We start from the raw sequence: 17,400 nt of genomic DNA, 5'->3' as shown, positions 1-17,400 counted from the left end.
AACTGCATAATAAAACTCGTCTTGCCAAATACGGTCAAAGGCTTTTAAAAACAAATCAAAAATGTCAAAGTTCACTTAGTTCAGAGTCTAGGATCTGATCAGTAGCATTAATGATTTCCATAATTAGATCCAATTCTTACTGACACCTGTGTACATCTAAGTTATTATCCTTCCTTCAGGGGACCTTGATTTATGGTACACAAGGGGAAAAACAGGTTCTGCATTGATGAATGGAGGTGTTAATGGAATAGTACAGCATTTGGGAAAATATGCTTATTTGCTTTCTTGTCAAGAGCTGAGAACACCAATGTCACACTAATGTCTTTAAGCTAAATATGAAGCGAGAGCCAGCAGGTGACTAGCTTAGCTTAGCAAAAAGACTGGAAACAGAGACAAATAGCAAGGCTTGCTCTGTAAAGGTAAAAAAAAACAAAGCACTAGCACCTCTAATGCTCACTAATTAACACATTTTTATTTTATTTGTTTAATATGTTCAATAAAAATCATAAAAATGACAAGTTGTTCTCATCACTTCTATGCAAGAAAACTAATAAGCGTATTCCCAAAATGTCAAAAGATTCCTGTAAGCATTTTTACTCTGTTACATTAAAACAAATGGTGAATGCTGGTGGGTATTTAAAAGCATTTCTTTTTGTTACGATTCCTGCCTCATTCCTGTTTATTTTGTCATCTTTGTCCATCTTTCTCTGTCCCTGCCTTCAGCCCCACACTTTCTCTTCCCTAGGTTTTGCCATTCTCCACGTGTCCACCAGATCCCCCCGGACTTTATTGGCTGGAACCCACACCCACCTGCTCACCACTCCCCAATTATCCTCACCTGCTGCTCATTACCTCATCAACCCCAGTATCATTAACACCAGTCCTCTGCCATCCATTCCCTGCCAGATCATTAATGTTACTTTGTTGTATACTTCCGTTCCAGCCACCTGTAGCCTGTTCCTGTTCCTGCCTTTACCAGTAAGCCTCTTTTTTTGGATTTTGATTATTAAAGGCCCTTTTTATAGAATAGAACATATCTTTATTGTCCACCATGGTGGAAAATTGTCTCACTGAAACATGAGGACACACTATACATGATTCTTACAAGAAAGAGATAGCAAAGCAGTCAGTTTAACAGTATTAACCTGTCCTGCCCTGGTGTCTGCATTTGTGTCCTCCTCCTGTTTGCCCTGCTACCACTACCTCATACCCACACCCATGACATTTTTAAATAAGGAAAGGAATCCTGTAAGTCTGTCTGAATAACAACTGGTGTAGAACACAAAAAACAATAAACCAGAGGTTGTATATGTCTGATTCAGGAGACCAGTAAGAGCTTAAGAATAAATGAATTACAAAAATGTAATGTTATTAACATATTGCCTTTGTCTGCTAAAGTACACGTCTAAAAGATTTGATTTGCTTGACAAAAGGTCATTGTTTTTCCTAGAGCTTTATACACATGTCATCTTAGAGTGTCAGCTGCAGTTTAGTTGAATTCAACTGCTTAAACAAGGTCTTCCAGTTTCATTTGGAGAGACCTGTACAGACTGTCAGTTACAGACAGACATCTGGCATGTGGTTGCACTGACTGATGCTGGAGAGGCATTGAAGCACAACAAGGGATTGTCTGACATGGCATTCACAGAGCACAGCTGGCACGACTGGCAAGTCTTTGACAGCTGTGAATGTTCAGAGTTGCTCACAGATCTACACCCACATCAGTATAACTCACGGCAAACTTAAAACCAACTTAAATGACAAGCAGTTTGGTCGGGAAAATAAGTGATGTCTGGCAGTTATTGGCAACACATACTTGGCATGGAGATTTTGATGCACCACATCAAGCTACAAAAAGTTTAATGTTGTAATAACTTTCCTTAGCTACAGGTCAGATTTCTGGGGAATGTGCTGTAATGCTATAAGACACAAGGGAAGATTGCTTTATGGCACAAAACTGAAACTGAGTAATAAGCATTCAGATTTTTTGCCATGTAAGCAGCGTGGCTTTGAGGATGCCAATGTTGGTCAGCCAGTTGGTCCACCACTTTGGTCCAGAGTGAAGTATCGCAACAACTGTTAGATGGATTGACATGAAATAAACATTTGTAGTCTGCAGATGCCTGCTGACTTTGGTGATCCCCTGACTTTTCCTTTAGAGGTTGACATTTTTGTTTGAGAATGGTGCACAGCGGATGAATTCTACTGACTTCAGTGATCCTCAGACTTTTCCTGTAGCACCACTAGCAAGCCAAAGTTTTTACTAACTAATTCAGCAAAATATCTCAACATCTGCTGGATGGACTGACAGAAAATTCAATACAGCAATTCAAAGTTTTAATTTGTCCAAAATATTTATGATTAAATATCTACCAAATTAATGACATTCCCATTAGCCTCAGCTGTACATTATGTTAGTACTAATGGGCCAATTTTAGTATGCTGACATGCTAAACTAAGATGGTAAATGATGTAAACATAACTGTTAAAATTAGCATGTGCTTATGCTTGCACATAAAAAACCTGACTGGGAGCATAAAAAAATCAAAAAGAATCCTGAAATTATAACAAAAAAGGTTTTACATTTCCTTTTTTATAAAAGCAAAATTTGACAAAGTGCAGTGGGAACAGACTTGGAGAATAAATCATGATGTATAAGAATGTGACTTAAATGTCTATTGAAGCTTCCGCTCCACTAAAGACACAGAAAATAGTAGCAGACAAAACATAAATACCCTCTTCTTCTGCAATGGTTCAATGGCCTCCAGCCGGAAAGTTAGCGCCACCACCTGCTGTTTATCTAGACGAGCCAACTCCAAATATATTCATAACAGGAGTGGATGAAAGCTCGCATTGATTTTTTTTTTTTTTCTCCTGTTACATTTGGATGAAAATGTAGCTATTGTCATTGTGTGAATGTTAGAATGCTGACATTAGCATTAACTAAAAGCTCCACTAAGTACAGCCTCACAGAGTCGGTAGCGCATGTGGCTGTAGACTGTTAGTGTTGGGTCACATTAGATGCAGCAAAATGAGAATGACTGGTGGAAAATGCTGTGAGGTCAGGGTTGGCAGTTGTCTTGACCATTGTGTTTACAATAGTTATACTAAGACAATTAGAGAATAATAAACTGATGCTTAGAATTGCTATATTGCATCATTAAAATGGAAATGTGTTTTTAAGTATCCATATTATCCGTATTCTTGTGGCTTATTTATTTAATCTTCCCCACAACCATTGGAATGACCCCCCCCCCCCCCTCCCTCCCCCACACACACACACACACACACACAAACACACACACACACACACACACACACACACCATACCCATCCCCATTGTTTATTTCAGCTGATTATTGCCTGAATGAATTGATTCGGTCTCCTCGCGCATATATAGCTGAGACCAGACTATTGGCATGATGAATAGATGAAATCCCAGGCACCTACACACTCCATTGTACTTAATCTTTCAACAGTGAGAAAGAGAAAAACTCAGATTCCTGGCACTGAGAACACTGAACTCTCTACCTTCGAGAAAACAGGGGGAGAGATGCTTTCTATACAAGGCAGAACAAAACACATACACCCACAATTTGAGAGCTTAAGCATGTGGGACCCAGTGTGGATTTTTTTTTACAATATTTTAAATAAAATGCATGTGCTTGGTACATAGTGGGCATACACTGTAGTGAATGGATTGTGTTTCACTTATGAGTAGTTTTATTTGTTGCAATTACTTTTGGTGATTCCTTTCCTTATAGACAAATCCGGGTTGCAGATGGAAATAGCGAAGTTGCTATTACTGGTGGTGGCACCTCACTTGTGTCACAATCCCCACGAAATGACTCGTCTCACTGTCATAATTTGATCCATTTGGTCCGATCACATTTCGAAAGTCTAGAGGAGCAGCACAATTGAATTTATCCTCATTCAAGTTAGTTGGAGGGCTAAACTGGAAGTAGCCAGCTCGGCCAGCAAAAGTCACTGGTGCGCTTGCTCTATGGGCCCCACAGATGCGGAAGCAATGCGAAAGAAGTTGAACTTTTTTGGCTTCATGCGCCACTTCAGGCGCATGAATTTTCATAGGAATGAATGGGGCCCCGCCTCCAATGCTGTATCCAGTTCTCTTTATACACCCATGCTTTGCACAGCCATTTTACCCTCTAATTCTTTTTTTCTTTTCTATTTTAAGATTTTGGCATTGGCAGCAGTGCTCTCTCTGATGACATCACAAAAGTTAATTGGCTGAGGCAGTTGTCCCAGGGCTATTATACAAAATGTTGGTCTCAGAACAACAACCACTTGGCAAAATCAGGACGTGCGAGTAGGCACATTGATACTGATGATGTCATATGTGAATATGATTTCTACTATTTCTGCTAATTCTACTGAATAGGGATTTTCATTTAAATTTTACCATTTTTTACATTATGAGCATTATGAATGAAGAGTTAGGGTTTTATGGTGCATCAGTGCAGTCACACAGGCCTGCCAGTAACAGCACATATACAACTAATCCCCTCTGCTGAGACACTGAAATCAATCCTGGTACATCTACATGAAATATGAATCCCACAGCCTGCTGACACACACACTCAAACACTCCTGTTTATTGACCCAGTAAAGTTACGCCCCCTATAAACCACAAAGGTCAATATCATATTTGATAATGAGAGGCATAATGAGAGGCATACATGTCACATAATGTGTGGTATTTTATAAATGTGGTTTTGAATATATTATACTCTACCCTCTCACTTTTTATATCCTTCGACTGTCTAAAAATTTGCCGCTTTTCTGGCAGTCTTTCATCTCTCTGTCTCTCCTTCTCCCACTTGCTCTGTCAATTAGATTACTTATCCTTCACAGTGATGTATGCTGTGATATTACTTTACATCGCTCATAAATAATCACTTCCATGTTCTCATCTCTCTGTTTCAAGCAGCCTGAGTACTTATTAAAGGGCTTCACCTGCCAGAGTTTACTGGAGCAAGAGTGAGGCTCGACACTGTGGACAGTAGAGGGGGCTTGTACCTCCATACCAGGGGCCTGGTAGTTCAACAGGGCTCTGAGAGTGGTGGTGAGACTGGGAGAGGAAGTTGGAGCAATTTAATCTGGAGGAAGATACTCCTTAAAATGCCATACAGCATGAGGTTGGCCATTAAGCTTGATAGCAATCTTCAAACTAGTTGATATCTAGGGCCCAATCCCAGTGTCCCCCTCCAAGGCCTAAGCCTTGAACCCTCACGGACTTAATTGATGTAACTGGGTAAATGCTCACCCTCTTCGAACGCTATCACTCTACTGAATGAACATTATCAGTAGTTATCAGCCTCATAGATATGGTTAGAAGGAGCCTGCTACACCTAATAGTAGGTTAAGAAGGGTGTTATCATCCATTGGTAAAGTGGAGGTCACCTTTGAGTCACAGATGCCATCTAGCACCCATAGTATTTATGACCTGGGGAGGTGACTTCCGGGTCAGATGACATCAATATAAGATACTGTAACTTGATAAGATGATTTTTCACTTGGTAGGAGAAGGTGGGCTGGGTGAATGGATAGATAGTTAGCAACCTGCAATTTGCAAGCAAGAGACAACAGTTCAAGACCATCTTTTGCCTCCGTCGGGACATTTTTACTGCATTTTACTGCATTCATAACGGTTGCCACGTTTAACCATGTTTCAAGTGATAATTTTACCCCAAACCATGATCTTTTCCTAAACCTAACCAAGTGGTCTTGTGCCTAAACCTAACCAAACCTTAACCACAGCATAGTCACATAATAAAACGATTATTTTGTAGTGTAACATAACGTAGCGGCATATTACCTACCGGTAGGTGTCACAGTCCTATTCCAATGGGTTGATATGCACCTGCTAGCACATGTAGCAGGCCCCTTCTAACCCATAACTACTGATAATGCCAATTCAACTGAGTGATAATATCCAAAATGAGTGAAGTGCTTGAGTGCGAGAGGCTGCAAGGGCTCGAAATGGTATATAATCGTTTTTTTAACGCTTCCAGGCTTCCCCTTGTAACCCTGTATTTGAAATCACAACGCTATGAACTGTGGGTAATTCCCTCAGGCAAAGTCTGCAGAAATGCAGACTTTCAGAAAGTGTGCATAAAGGGCTTAAAAAGTCTGCGAGAGAGCTCTCATGCACTCATGCATTTGACCGTGGGACAGCCCTAAGCCCTCATGGACTTAAGGGGAATGCGCCTCAAAGTCCATGAATCTGTGAGCGTGGACATTGGGATAGGGCCTAGGAGAAGCTGCCATGCTTCTTCTTTAGCAACATCTTGTCCTCACTTGCCTGTTCAGCAGTGAGAGGAAGTTACACTCCACCTGTAGATTTGTGGCCTGCTTTGACCCCAGGCAGCACAGCAACTACTCCTCTATACAACACCGGAAAAAGGTCAAGCAGATTTGAATGCTAAAAAAAAAAATAATTGTGTTTGTACAGCATTTCCTGCTGGTGTGACCAAGCCAGGAAGGGGGTTGACTAGGTGTTGTTACAGGCCAAACTTAATGCCTTGGGACTTTCACCCAAAGTTTACACTCATTGTGCTTAACAGATAAGTGCTTTTTCCTTAACTTAAGTGAATGCATGCAAAAGGAAGAAGGCAACTGCTACACAGAAACAATTAAGGTTTTGTACAATAACACCTTTAGATCAGAAATTTTTCTTTCCACTTTCACAAGAATTGCAATCACCTTAGTAATCCTTTTTAAAACAATGTCAGTAAGAAAGAAAAAGAAAATATCCAACCAAGAGAAATAAATTAAAACAGTCTAGAAGAACAAACAGTTTAGCCTAAAATGCAGTAACATGTCAGAAAGAATTAAAATATATGATATTATGCAGGGACAAAAGGCAAAGCAGTAATAAACAAAGCAAGTGTAGAAACAACAAAGCTAGCATAGCAGCAGTGGCAATTCCTGTCATAAAAGAAATAAAAAATAACATTTTTACATTGGCAACAAACATCTCTATAAATATGAAGACATTATGCCAAAACAGAAAACTAAGAGAGGGTACTTTGGCAGTCACTGTCAGTTTATTCCATGGCAGGAATCATCTCAGCCCCGAGCTGATAATCTCCAAGTCCCAGCGAATGTACATGTGCAGCATAAGATTCACTTTCGATTGATTAAGTGCTTTCATATTTTCTCAGTCCAGTTTCAGCTGTGGTCCCTTGCTTACTGTTGACATGAGCTTAAGACAGCCAGTAGGAATAAAGTGGAACATAAAATACTTGAACAAAACAACACAATATTCTTTTCGAGAGGGTACATAATTTACTTTTAACTGCTCTGTCATGCTGCTGCATGTGAAGCTAATTACACTGGTAGTCTGTTGATCTGAAAATGATTTTGTGCAGCTGAGCTAGTTTCTTTGGATGTTAATTGACACGTGTATGATGCTTTCATGCTATTGTTTTCCACACAGGTGAAAATACTGATGTTTACTAGGAGGAAAGACATGTATTTGTGTTGTCTGCATTGTTCTGGGAGTTTTGCTATTGGCTCACTCAATCCCGTTACCAGACAAGTTACCTAGTACAATTATGTCCAGTGACAATTTTTGTTTGTTTTTTTTACATACAATGCCAACATTTTTTCAAGTTTTTACATTCAACAATATGTGAATATTGTTGTTATGGAGCTTTAGTGAAAGTTCAGTCAGGCCTGTAATTATATTTTTTCATAACATCCTGTCATTCTCATCTCTCACACACGCTCACTCTTATTTCCTCGCTGTCATTGCCTGGGGCGTTGATAGAGATATCAGCTGTTACATCCGCTGGTCACATCTATCCAATAGCACAGCAACACACCTTCATTGTTAGCCTATCATCTGGTCGCTGTCTTTTTAAATAGGTCCCCGCAGGTTCATCAGTCTCATCACTTCATCAGCCTATCAGTCTAAACAGATGTCATCAGCCACCACCATCACCAGTGTCTGGACTCCATGGGGGATCTATCACACAGCTGCTCAGGGATGCTGTCCCTGTAGAGGACACCAAAGACTTTTGTCATGACTAATCATCTCTATCTCTGTTATAATGAACATTATCTTTACTTCATTCACATGTCTCTCCTGATTTGAAATGAGAAAAACTATGGTTGAGGTATGGTTGGGATGAGGCAACTAAAACACTTAAATTAGTGAGACATTGTGGTTACGGTTAATAAAAAGAAAAAGCCTTACACACTGGATGCCCAAACCACTCTGCCATCCACCCCCTCACTTTCCACTTTGCTTCATAAAGGGCACATTACTTCCTCCATTAGTACTGAACCTTGTCACTGATGGTAGACTCTCAGTTTTATAATTTTTGTGTTGAACAAGACGGTTATGTGTGCAACAATGTTTCTGAAAGTAGCATATACATGTTCTGGAATAAAAAAAGAAACAAGAAATTCTATAAATTACACGCTTCTGAATCTGTAAAAACACTTCAAATTTCACTTGAATCGTGTTTGTTCTAGCATTTTAAATTCTTTAAATGGATAATTCAGGCATACTTCTAAAGATTTTAGTTTGGTTGTGAAGACGAACAACTCTCCCCTGAAGGCTGAAAAAGCCAAATGTTCTCTCAGAAGCCTCTTCTGCTGTTGCTTTGTTGACAGTGAGCGGGGAAACTGTATGTTCTCATGAAATAAACTGGTTTGAGATTTTACACCCAAGTGTGTTTGGTTGCATAGCGGCACAAACATTTCCGAGACAGCCAATAATGTGTCCATCTGTCCTGTTCCCTGTACAAAGTCTGGCTTCTGTCATAGCGTACACAACAGAGGACTTGTATTCAGACATCTAAGCTGAAGCTAAGCCAGACAAACTTGTTTCTTCCAGACGTAATAATGATGTCTGGCTTCTTTTTCAGGTTCATAAGCCTGATAATAATGAGCAGTAATATAGTTGAAAGTCCATCTATAGTTCTGACTTATCCCTTTTCTGCATCTTTTTTTTAAAATCTGTGCCTACTCTTCCTTCCTCTGTCTTATTTATTCTTGATTTATCTATTAATGTTACAAGCTATGTTACATACCTAATGTGGCATACATTAGGTCCTTTGCATGCCACATACCTTACAAAGATTACTCCCTGTGCAAAACATCCTGTGCCTGTGGGACATGGTTCAGCAGTAATACAAGCCTTTTATAGAGCAAGAGAATAAATATGCATGCAACAGATTAGTGACATTTAGAAACTCTTCACTTGGGCTGCAAAACTAATTGAAAAATATGTCAAGGTTCAAATACTGACTATTGTAATTTCCACTTTTCAAGCAGCCGCAGTTCTGTTTTTAGGGGTGAGGCTCAGGTTTTGTAAAGAATGGCTGACGAATCCTCCTCCAGAGTGTCTTTTATTCAGACAGGCCAAATCCTAAAGCGTAGCATCTCAGAAACAACATCTTATGCCACCTCCACACACTCATACATACTCATTTAACTCATCACTCAGTCGCTGGGAAGTAAATCCCCATATGTATTGCAAATTGTATCACCACAGCAATATTATGCCACTGTGATTGGTTAAAGCGATTTTGCAAATCACTCCTTGTGGGCAATGTACTGAACAGTGATGGCCTCCGTTTGCATTCACTAAAGCTTTATTTGAAAGGATGTTTGTGTATAGTAAAGCCATAGTTTTGTTCTCAAGCCAATTCCATCTAGCATTACCGGCAGTTGCAAAAAGATTTGTGACAGAAGTGGAGGGTGTGGGTGTGACTGTTGACTTATCTGTCTTTAAAACTAAGCCTGGACATCTGAAAAGAGATCTTAATGCAATTTAACCAGACCTGTTAGCGGGCCATATTCATCTTAGTGTATATGTTTTCTTTACTGTTTGGGTCTCTTGAACCCTCCTGTTGTATTTGTTTTATGTTCATTAATTCTGTGTTCCCAATCCAAAATGGCCGCCCCATTATAGATGATTATAATAATTATACAAATATTATGTGTTAAATCTTTTTATCAACTTAAGTTCTTGTGAACGTTACAAGTTTTGAACTTCTGTTTACTATTTATGACCTGTAGGCCTCACTGGCCTGAGCTCATACAACTCATTTCTGGATTAAAACAAAAAAAAGCATAACGTATAGGTTATTTTGACTATAACAAATATGGCGTATCTTGTTGGCCCTGGGGTCATCCTGATAATATTTTCAGCCGACAGCCGCCTCTCCTCTCAGGTGGGGATGAAGACCAGGACAAACTCCCATTCTTTGACAGAAATGTAATAACAACCTCAGTCGGGCCCCCATCGCTGGATTGTTCCACATCGGTTCTCTCTTGGTCTGGATCATATTCTGTTTTGTCTTCAACTTCTGACACTTCCTCCTCTAATGCGTCTTCACTGTCAGTTTCCTGGTCTCTCTCCTCCTCACCAGTGTCATGATCAAAGATATGATCAAGAGCCTCATATACAGTGAGTGAGTGAGGTGTATGTGTGTGTGTGTGTGTGTGTGTGTGTGTGTGTGTGTGTGTGTGTGTGTGTGTGTGTGCTCAAACAGACATGCATGTAGGAGTCTGAGAGAGGAAGTATGTCCATCTGATGAATGGGCATGTGCCTGAACTCAATTTTATCCACTGATTGTATTCTCATCCATTCATTTCTAATGACCTGTCATACTTGACCAGGAACACCACAGGTGTACGAAAGTTAAATAAAACACCCAGAATTTAATGAAAAATATCAAAATGTATTTTGTGTTTTCAGATGCCCTGTATGGACAAAGTCATGGAACCTTATGACAATCAGATTAAAGGAGCTACATTTTTCAGAGATCAAAACTTGTAAATAGGTCCAATTCAATTGGAACACAACAGGAGGGTTAATAAAAATCAGTTGAGCAAACTTGCTTAATACATGCTATTATTAAGCATCATAAGAGGTCCCAGGCAGTGTCACACAAATGACTGACACTCATTTTCTTGCTGAAGCTGCACATCTGTAGAACCAGACCATTATCAGGCTGATGTGAAGCAGTCTTGAAAGGCCACACTGAACTGGATTTGTGCACTGAACTCCGTGATCTTTCTTTCCACATTTTCTGTTTTTCTCTACTCACTTTTTCCACCTCAGCTGAGCCCATTTTACAAAAGCAATTCATAAACACAGCTTAGAAACAGATTGCAAATTGCATATTGTGGCTCTTTCACATTTCACAAATGATCGTCGCTCGCAAATTGCGGATAAATTTGCAAGTCCTAAAAGGCTACAATGCATTGATCGCAAGTATGGAATTCATTTTGATAAGTGAAACGTATCCAAATTAGCAGGACAGCAAATGTTCTCATGTTGCAAATTGCAGTTTGATGTTGCAAATTCACTCAAACTCATATGTAAGGAATATCCTCCACTATTTCTTTTGGCATTATTGCCTGCAACATTTCTGATCCTGCACACAAATCCAGTGATATTGATGCTAATTTTATCCAGCTCTGTGTGTTATTGACTCAAGTAATAATTCACTCTTCCCCAGGAAAGATGCCTTACAGAGGATCAGTCAGCCGCTGCTTGGGTATATATGTACTACACTATACATGCGCACGGATGTCTCGCTCAATATCACAGCAGCTCAGTATGACGAACATAATCCCTCCAGTCTGCTTCCTTGTCTTACCTGTCTTACAAACCCCACGTTCATTTTGGATTTATCCACAGATAGCAACCTTTTCTCTTCAGCAGTTTCGGCCTTATTATATTTTGGCCTAAAACAATGCATACAGTGATAAATATATATATATATATATATATATATATATATATATATATATATTGGGATGGGGAAAATGCCGGGAGCTAAATTCCTTATACGGTCTAGTCGCCAGCAGCAGCACTGTGGTTTGGATGGTTATTTTGTTTCTGGCTGTAGAAGAGCTTCTACAACACACTCAGCGTAATGGCCAGCTGCCTGTCAAGCCTCTCCACCTCATCCTCCATCCGTCAGTTCTTCAGGCAGCCAGCCCGGTGAAGGAGCTGCCAGCAAGCCAGTCTGTTCTTGAGAGTGACCATCTTCCTCTCTACAGCCCTCACAGCCTCTATTAGGCGCTCCCTGATGTCCTTCAAGGTCTTCCATCTCACCCCTTCAGCCTCTCTTCCCTCTCCCTCCTGACCCTCCTCGGCCGCAGCTCCTCAGTCCTGTCAGTCAGTCAGATGCTTTTCTTCCTGCAAATGAACCTGCAGTGACCACCAAACACCTTAAGAAGACAACTTCATTTTATTGTGTAATTCTTTTCCGATCTTAACCTGTGTTCTGCTGAGATTTCTAGTACAATAAAACATATGTTTCTATTAAGAAAAAATTAACATTACAATAGGGTTGTTATTTGTGACATTATCGGTATTTTCCCCTTTCTGGATGAAAACTTCATCGATGTTATTTGAGTCTTTTGTTTTGTTTTTTATGTATCGAAAATATCTTAAAGTAGCTAAGATCATTTATTTGATAATGACATTGAAGTGAATACTGCTGGACTTTTGCTCTACTGCATTTCTCTTCTTTTCTCCTTTCTTCTCTTTTAAAGGACGAACTGCTGACATACACTCTATGACATTCATTGTCTTATTTATTCCAGTTCATCCAAAAATGTTCAATAATGTTTGCTGAACACTGTGATTATTGTTATTACTATTATCCAATATCTTACTGTTTAATACATCCCTGTATTTTACATACCTGTCTGTATATGCGGATTCACAACACATCAATGCAATTGCAATAGCACCTTGCTATATCAATAAAAGACTATATGTAGTATATACCTCTCCTCTCCTCTCATGATGGCAGTTTTAGTATCACTAAGACAGTAGCAGACAGTCATGGAGCTTTACCACCACCCAGTGTTTTGTAGTGGACCTGCAGCAAGTTGTAATGGCAGGTGATTCAGCACTAAATGGATCAAAGGGATCTGTTCGTCTACAGGGCTGAGGTTCACAAGAACTATGTGGTCTCCACAGAGACTGACAGCTGGCTGAATCTACCACATCACAGCTCAATAAGTTGTCTTTATATTCTATGAGAAAACAGTTGCATGAAAATGAGCTCCACATACACATTTTTTTTCAAGAGAGCATACATAATCAAAACGCTCCAGTTTAATACTCACCTCATTTTCTTTTGTTTAGACAGAATCTTGGCTTAATGGCGCATCACAGCGTAAAATTCTGGATCAAAACAGTCGCAGTGGTAGGATCGTGCAGGGGAATGCAGATAGACAAATATCTGTGCGGTGAGAGCGGAGAAACTGGTGAGTATTCAGAGGAAGGCGCCAACATGTCTGCAAGCAATCAGAGCAGCGAGATAGAGTTTGTAAGGATGCCATTGATTAGCAGACTGCAACAAAGGAGGCAGACTGGCAAAGGCTCTTGTCAGTGGAAACCACGACTGAAAAGCCTACACTGGCAAGCGTAATAAATAGTTCTCTTTTTATTGTTGTCTCTGCAGTCACTCAGTTTTCAGCACTTATACTTGGCCACAATAAACATCCTTTTGTTCTCATGTTTACAGACATGAATTCATCATCAGGGGAAGCAGTTAGTATTGTTACCAGTGAGCGATGTGTGAAGCATCATTAAGGTATCAACATGAGAGTCGTAGCAGCTGCCATCAGACTCTGTGGGTGGAAATAAAACAGATTATCTTACAATTGGGTTGAGGAGATTCATAGTTTGGGCACGTCCCTCCTGCACATTGGTATTCAACAATGTTAGGGTTTATTTGATGTGATGTACTTTAATTTCTGAAGAGGGAAACTGGTTTCTGCCCTCCGGTTAGGGTGCTGGATCAGCCAGCTATATTGGGATTAAGTATCTTGCTCAAGGACATTTCAGTAGGCCAGGTCTTTTGCTAAAGAAGATGATCTCACATACACTAGGACAACATGCAGCCTGTTTTGATAAATGAAAGGAGCAATTAATATCTGGATAGAACACACTGAGAGCAAGATCTCCTCTGCGGGGGTAGTCAGGTACAACAAAAACACAATAGAGCCACAGATCAATCACCCAGTTTAACAGGAGGCAGTCATGGAGATGAATAGGCTCAGATCAGCTTTATCATTTTATTAGTAGTATTGTTATTATTGTCGTCGTTGTTATTGATAATAAGCTCTATTTATTCATGTTGTAGTTATTAGTTCTGAGCTCAACTAAGGATGTTACATTTCTCAGTAACTTAGCAAGGCCTCATAAATGAAGACACAGGTATGCTGGGGCCTTCTAGATGTTAGGGATGACCTCTGACCTTTTCATATAACTCACAGTGGTGCGTGTGATAGCTGTGTGCTGTAATGAATGGAATGGCACTGTGATAGAAAGCATCCAGAGGTTTAAAGGCATACAGCATATCTACATAATCCAATGTCGACAGTATGGTAGAATGTATAATGTGTTTTCTGCTTTGAAAAGAGAAACAACACCTTAGTTTTTGAGTAAGATGTTCAACATGAGTCCTAAGTATTTCAGAGATTGTCAGAGATTGTGCTATTAGCTGTTCAGACTCACTTTATGCTCCCCAACTTTTACTCTACAACTTTGACAACCAAATATTTTTATCTGACACCTCACAAAATACAATTACTTAGATTATTCTAATAATAATAAAATATATGTAATAATATAACAATTTCTTAACCATTTATCTTGCTGTTGTTCTTTTTTCAGGTAATCAAAGGGTCCCTTCAAGTTCTCCTGCTCTGTAGTTTTATCAAAGTGTGCTTTGGACTGGTGAATAAATGGCGTGTAAGTATGGTAGCCTGGTTATTTAGTCCATTTCTTCAAAGGGTCTTCTTGTATTTATTTGTACATTAATCTTGTATATGACTTTGATTACTGTATTTTTAATATTAATTGCTAGATTTTAAGCATTGGATTATACTGATAAATGAAATCATGTATATGTTATCCATGTAGTCAATGATCACACAAAATGCATTATTCATATGTTATTTTTCTAACTGGACCTGAATTTGCTGTAGATCCTTTTGTATTCTGGAGCACCCATCATATTAAGGTCATTATATGTTCTCACAATGCATTTTCATCGCCATTTTAAAGGGAATCAACGACATAAATTAACCAGCAATAACTTCAATTAATCCATCAAAGATAAAAGGCTTCCTGAACATGAACATTTACATCAGACATATCAGTACATGTATTGTAAAATTACCACAATCAATCAATCTATTGAAGTGGAATTCTATAGAAAGTGTTTTACCTCTCCAGTGGCTTTGCTATTTAGACCTAAATGGAGAATCTTCTCATTTTCTCTCCACGCTTCATCTCCTCTAACTAATTCCCTGTCAGGAAATCAGCCATTGTGACTGAAAGAAAATGGATAAGATAGAGGCCCTGCTGTGATTAATACTTTTAAGGAGAATACAATTCATTGGTGGTGCTGTGCTCAAGCATTGTACTGCTCTCGTGTGGTGAAGTGTGGAACTTGTTATTGTGCCTTTATCACTGCTACCACGTCCAATATTTCATTTAGAAGTCTAATCACACACAGAAAGGTGGTTTGTGTGGTTAGAGACTGAACTGTGACCACAATGTCTCCGGTTTGCTCCTCACAACAGCTCGTGTTGTGTTTTGATTAATACTAATCTGAGAAACATGAAAGCTAATGTTAATGTCAAACTATGATGTTCATGCTTTAAAAGGTTACCCGCACACACACTCACATGATAAATTTAACTCTAATGGCCATTTAACAGGTTGGTTGGATCAGCTGACAGCTCAAATGTCTGTTCAAAGACACTCCAGCAGTACATACTGAGAGAGGAGATGTGCACCTTGTCTATTTTTTCAGATTTTACAAGGAGTCCAAATTTTTACTTAATCATAAAACTGCTTTTTAAAGTTTCAAACAGTAATTGTCTGGTCATGTTCACAAATTCCTGAGTGGTTCAAAATTGATCTTGTATTGTTGTCATTTATAGGCCTATGACATGCATACTTTAGGCAAAACTTGCAGAACATTTATGTGTAAGGCATATTTTTTTTAATTAGTTATGTAGGGCCAATTCTTACTTACAGCTAATAAATATTAACCTATACACAATATCATGACATAGATCAAATGATGATATTTTGGTGATTACTGTAAAAGGTTGAACAATCAAGGCTGATATCGTTTTATGAATCATTTTGTTGATTGTAATTTCTTTAATGCAGCATAAATGAAAGGAGAAATAAGGTTTGTGGACATGATTTCAGGTTGCTGCACAGTTTGTAATGTATTGTATTATTTGTATTATTACATTTGCACATTACATATACCGTTTATACAGTTTATACTGTGACATTTTTACACATTCTCTGTCAAAATCTTGTACAATGTTCTAAAACTCAGCAGCTCTTTTCACTTACAATGTATTTTTACTAAGTTTACTATGTTTAATTTTTTAATTGTAAACGTTTTTTATATATCTACACTTTTCTTTTGTGGTAGTTGTATTTTTCTCTTACTTTGTATGGATACTTGTGTTTTTCTCTTACCTTCTATTTTTTGATCGTTATCGACAACACCAAGGCAAATTCCTTGTATGTACAAATCTACTTGGCAATAAACCTGTTTCTGATTTCTTGTGAGATAGACAAAATAAAACCAAACACTTGACCATGCATGTCTCACTCTCATGAGACATTATCATTTTTGTTGAGACTGTCCTGCTAGAGTAACATTAACTTTATGATGTGGTGGAGTCATGTTCAGCCTCTTGTTTTTTCTTCTGTATGGAGTATGAACATAGACTGTATATAAAGAGTCTATGGGTATGAACATAGACTGTATATAAAGTGTCTTTGAGGTATGAACACAGACTGTATATAAAGAGTCTATGGGTATGAACATAGACTGTATATAAAGTGTCTTTGAGGTATGAACACAGACTGTATATAAAGAGTCTATGGTAAGAACAGACTGCGTATAAAGAGTCTATGGGTATAACATAGACTTTATATAAAGAGTCTATGGTAAGAACACAGACTGTATATAAAGAGTCTTTGAGTATAAAATAAAGGGGGTGTGTCTGGGTGGGAACCAGCTCCAAAATACAGATCACGTGTTGGCCAGAGTTACCGTGTCGAGAAACACCGCCCTCCCGCGGCGTACGGGAGTATGGCAAAAATAACAGCACCTCAGGACGAAACCATTCACTTGACAACGCCGAGATGCAAGCACGGAATACCAACACTATGGTGGAAAATGTAACTAAAGCCTTAATATGGTTGAACAAATAGAATCGTAATTTCACTAACCATCAATACTGATACGCAGCTCTTCTTTTAACATCTCTTCTGATATGAATGTGGATTGTTTTGTCCCCCGTGCAGAAAGAAGGAGTGGTGCGGTCCAATAGTATTGAAGGCAAAGCTGA

The 17,400-nt window shown here is 38.9% G+C and overlaps 2 long non-coding RNA genes across 2 annotated transcripts; one reads left to right on the top strand and one right to left on the bottom strand.

Moving 5' to 3' along the window:
* The first annotated feature begins 807 nt into the window (after window positions 1–807).
* LOC122998648 lies at window positions 808–8,693 on the top strand. Its single transcript, XR_006407460.1, has 2 exons — window positions 808–978; window positions 7,891–8,693. It is a non-coding gene; the product is annotated as an uncharacterized LOC122998648 (long non-coding RNA).
* A 3,117-nt stretch (window positions 8,694–11,810) lies between these two features.
* On the bottom strand, window positions 11,811–17,366 carry LOC122998649. Its single transcript, XR_006407461.1, has 3 exons — window positions 17,282–17,366; window positions 13,129–13,244; window positions 11,811–12,199 (listed from the first exon to the last, which is right to left on the bottom strand). It is a non-coding gene; the product is annotated as an uncharacterized LOC122998649 (long non-coding RNA).
* Window positions 17,367–17,400: the final 34 nt, after the last annotated feature.

This window comes from Thunnus albacares, chromosome 15 (genome assembly GCF_914725855.1).
Source record: "Thunnus albacares chromosome 15, fThuAlb1.1, whole genome shotgun sequence".
In the NCBI taxonomy this organism is placed as follows: Eukaryota; Metazoa; Chordata; class Actinopteri; order Scombriformes; family Scombridae; genus Thunnus; species Thunnus albacares.
The sequence above is the reverse complement of the archived record's forward strand: the minus strand, read 5'-3'. Positions and strand labels throughout refer to the sequence as shown.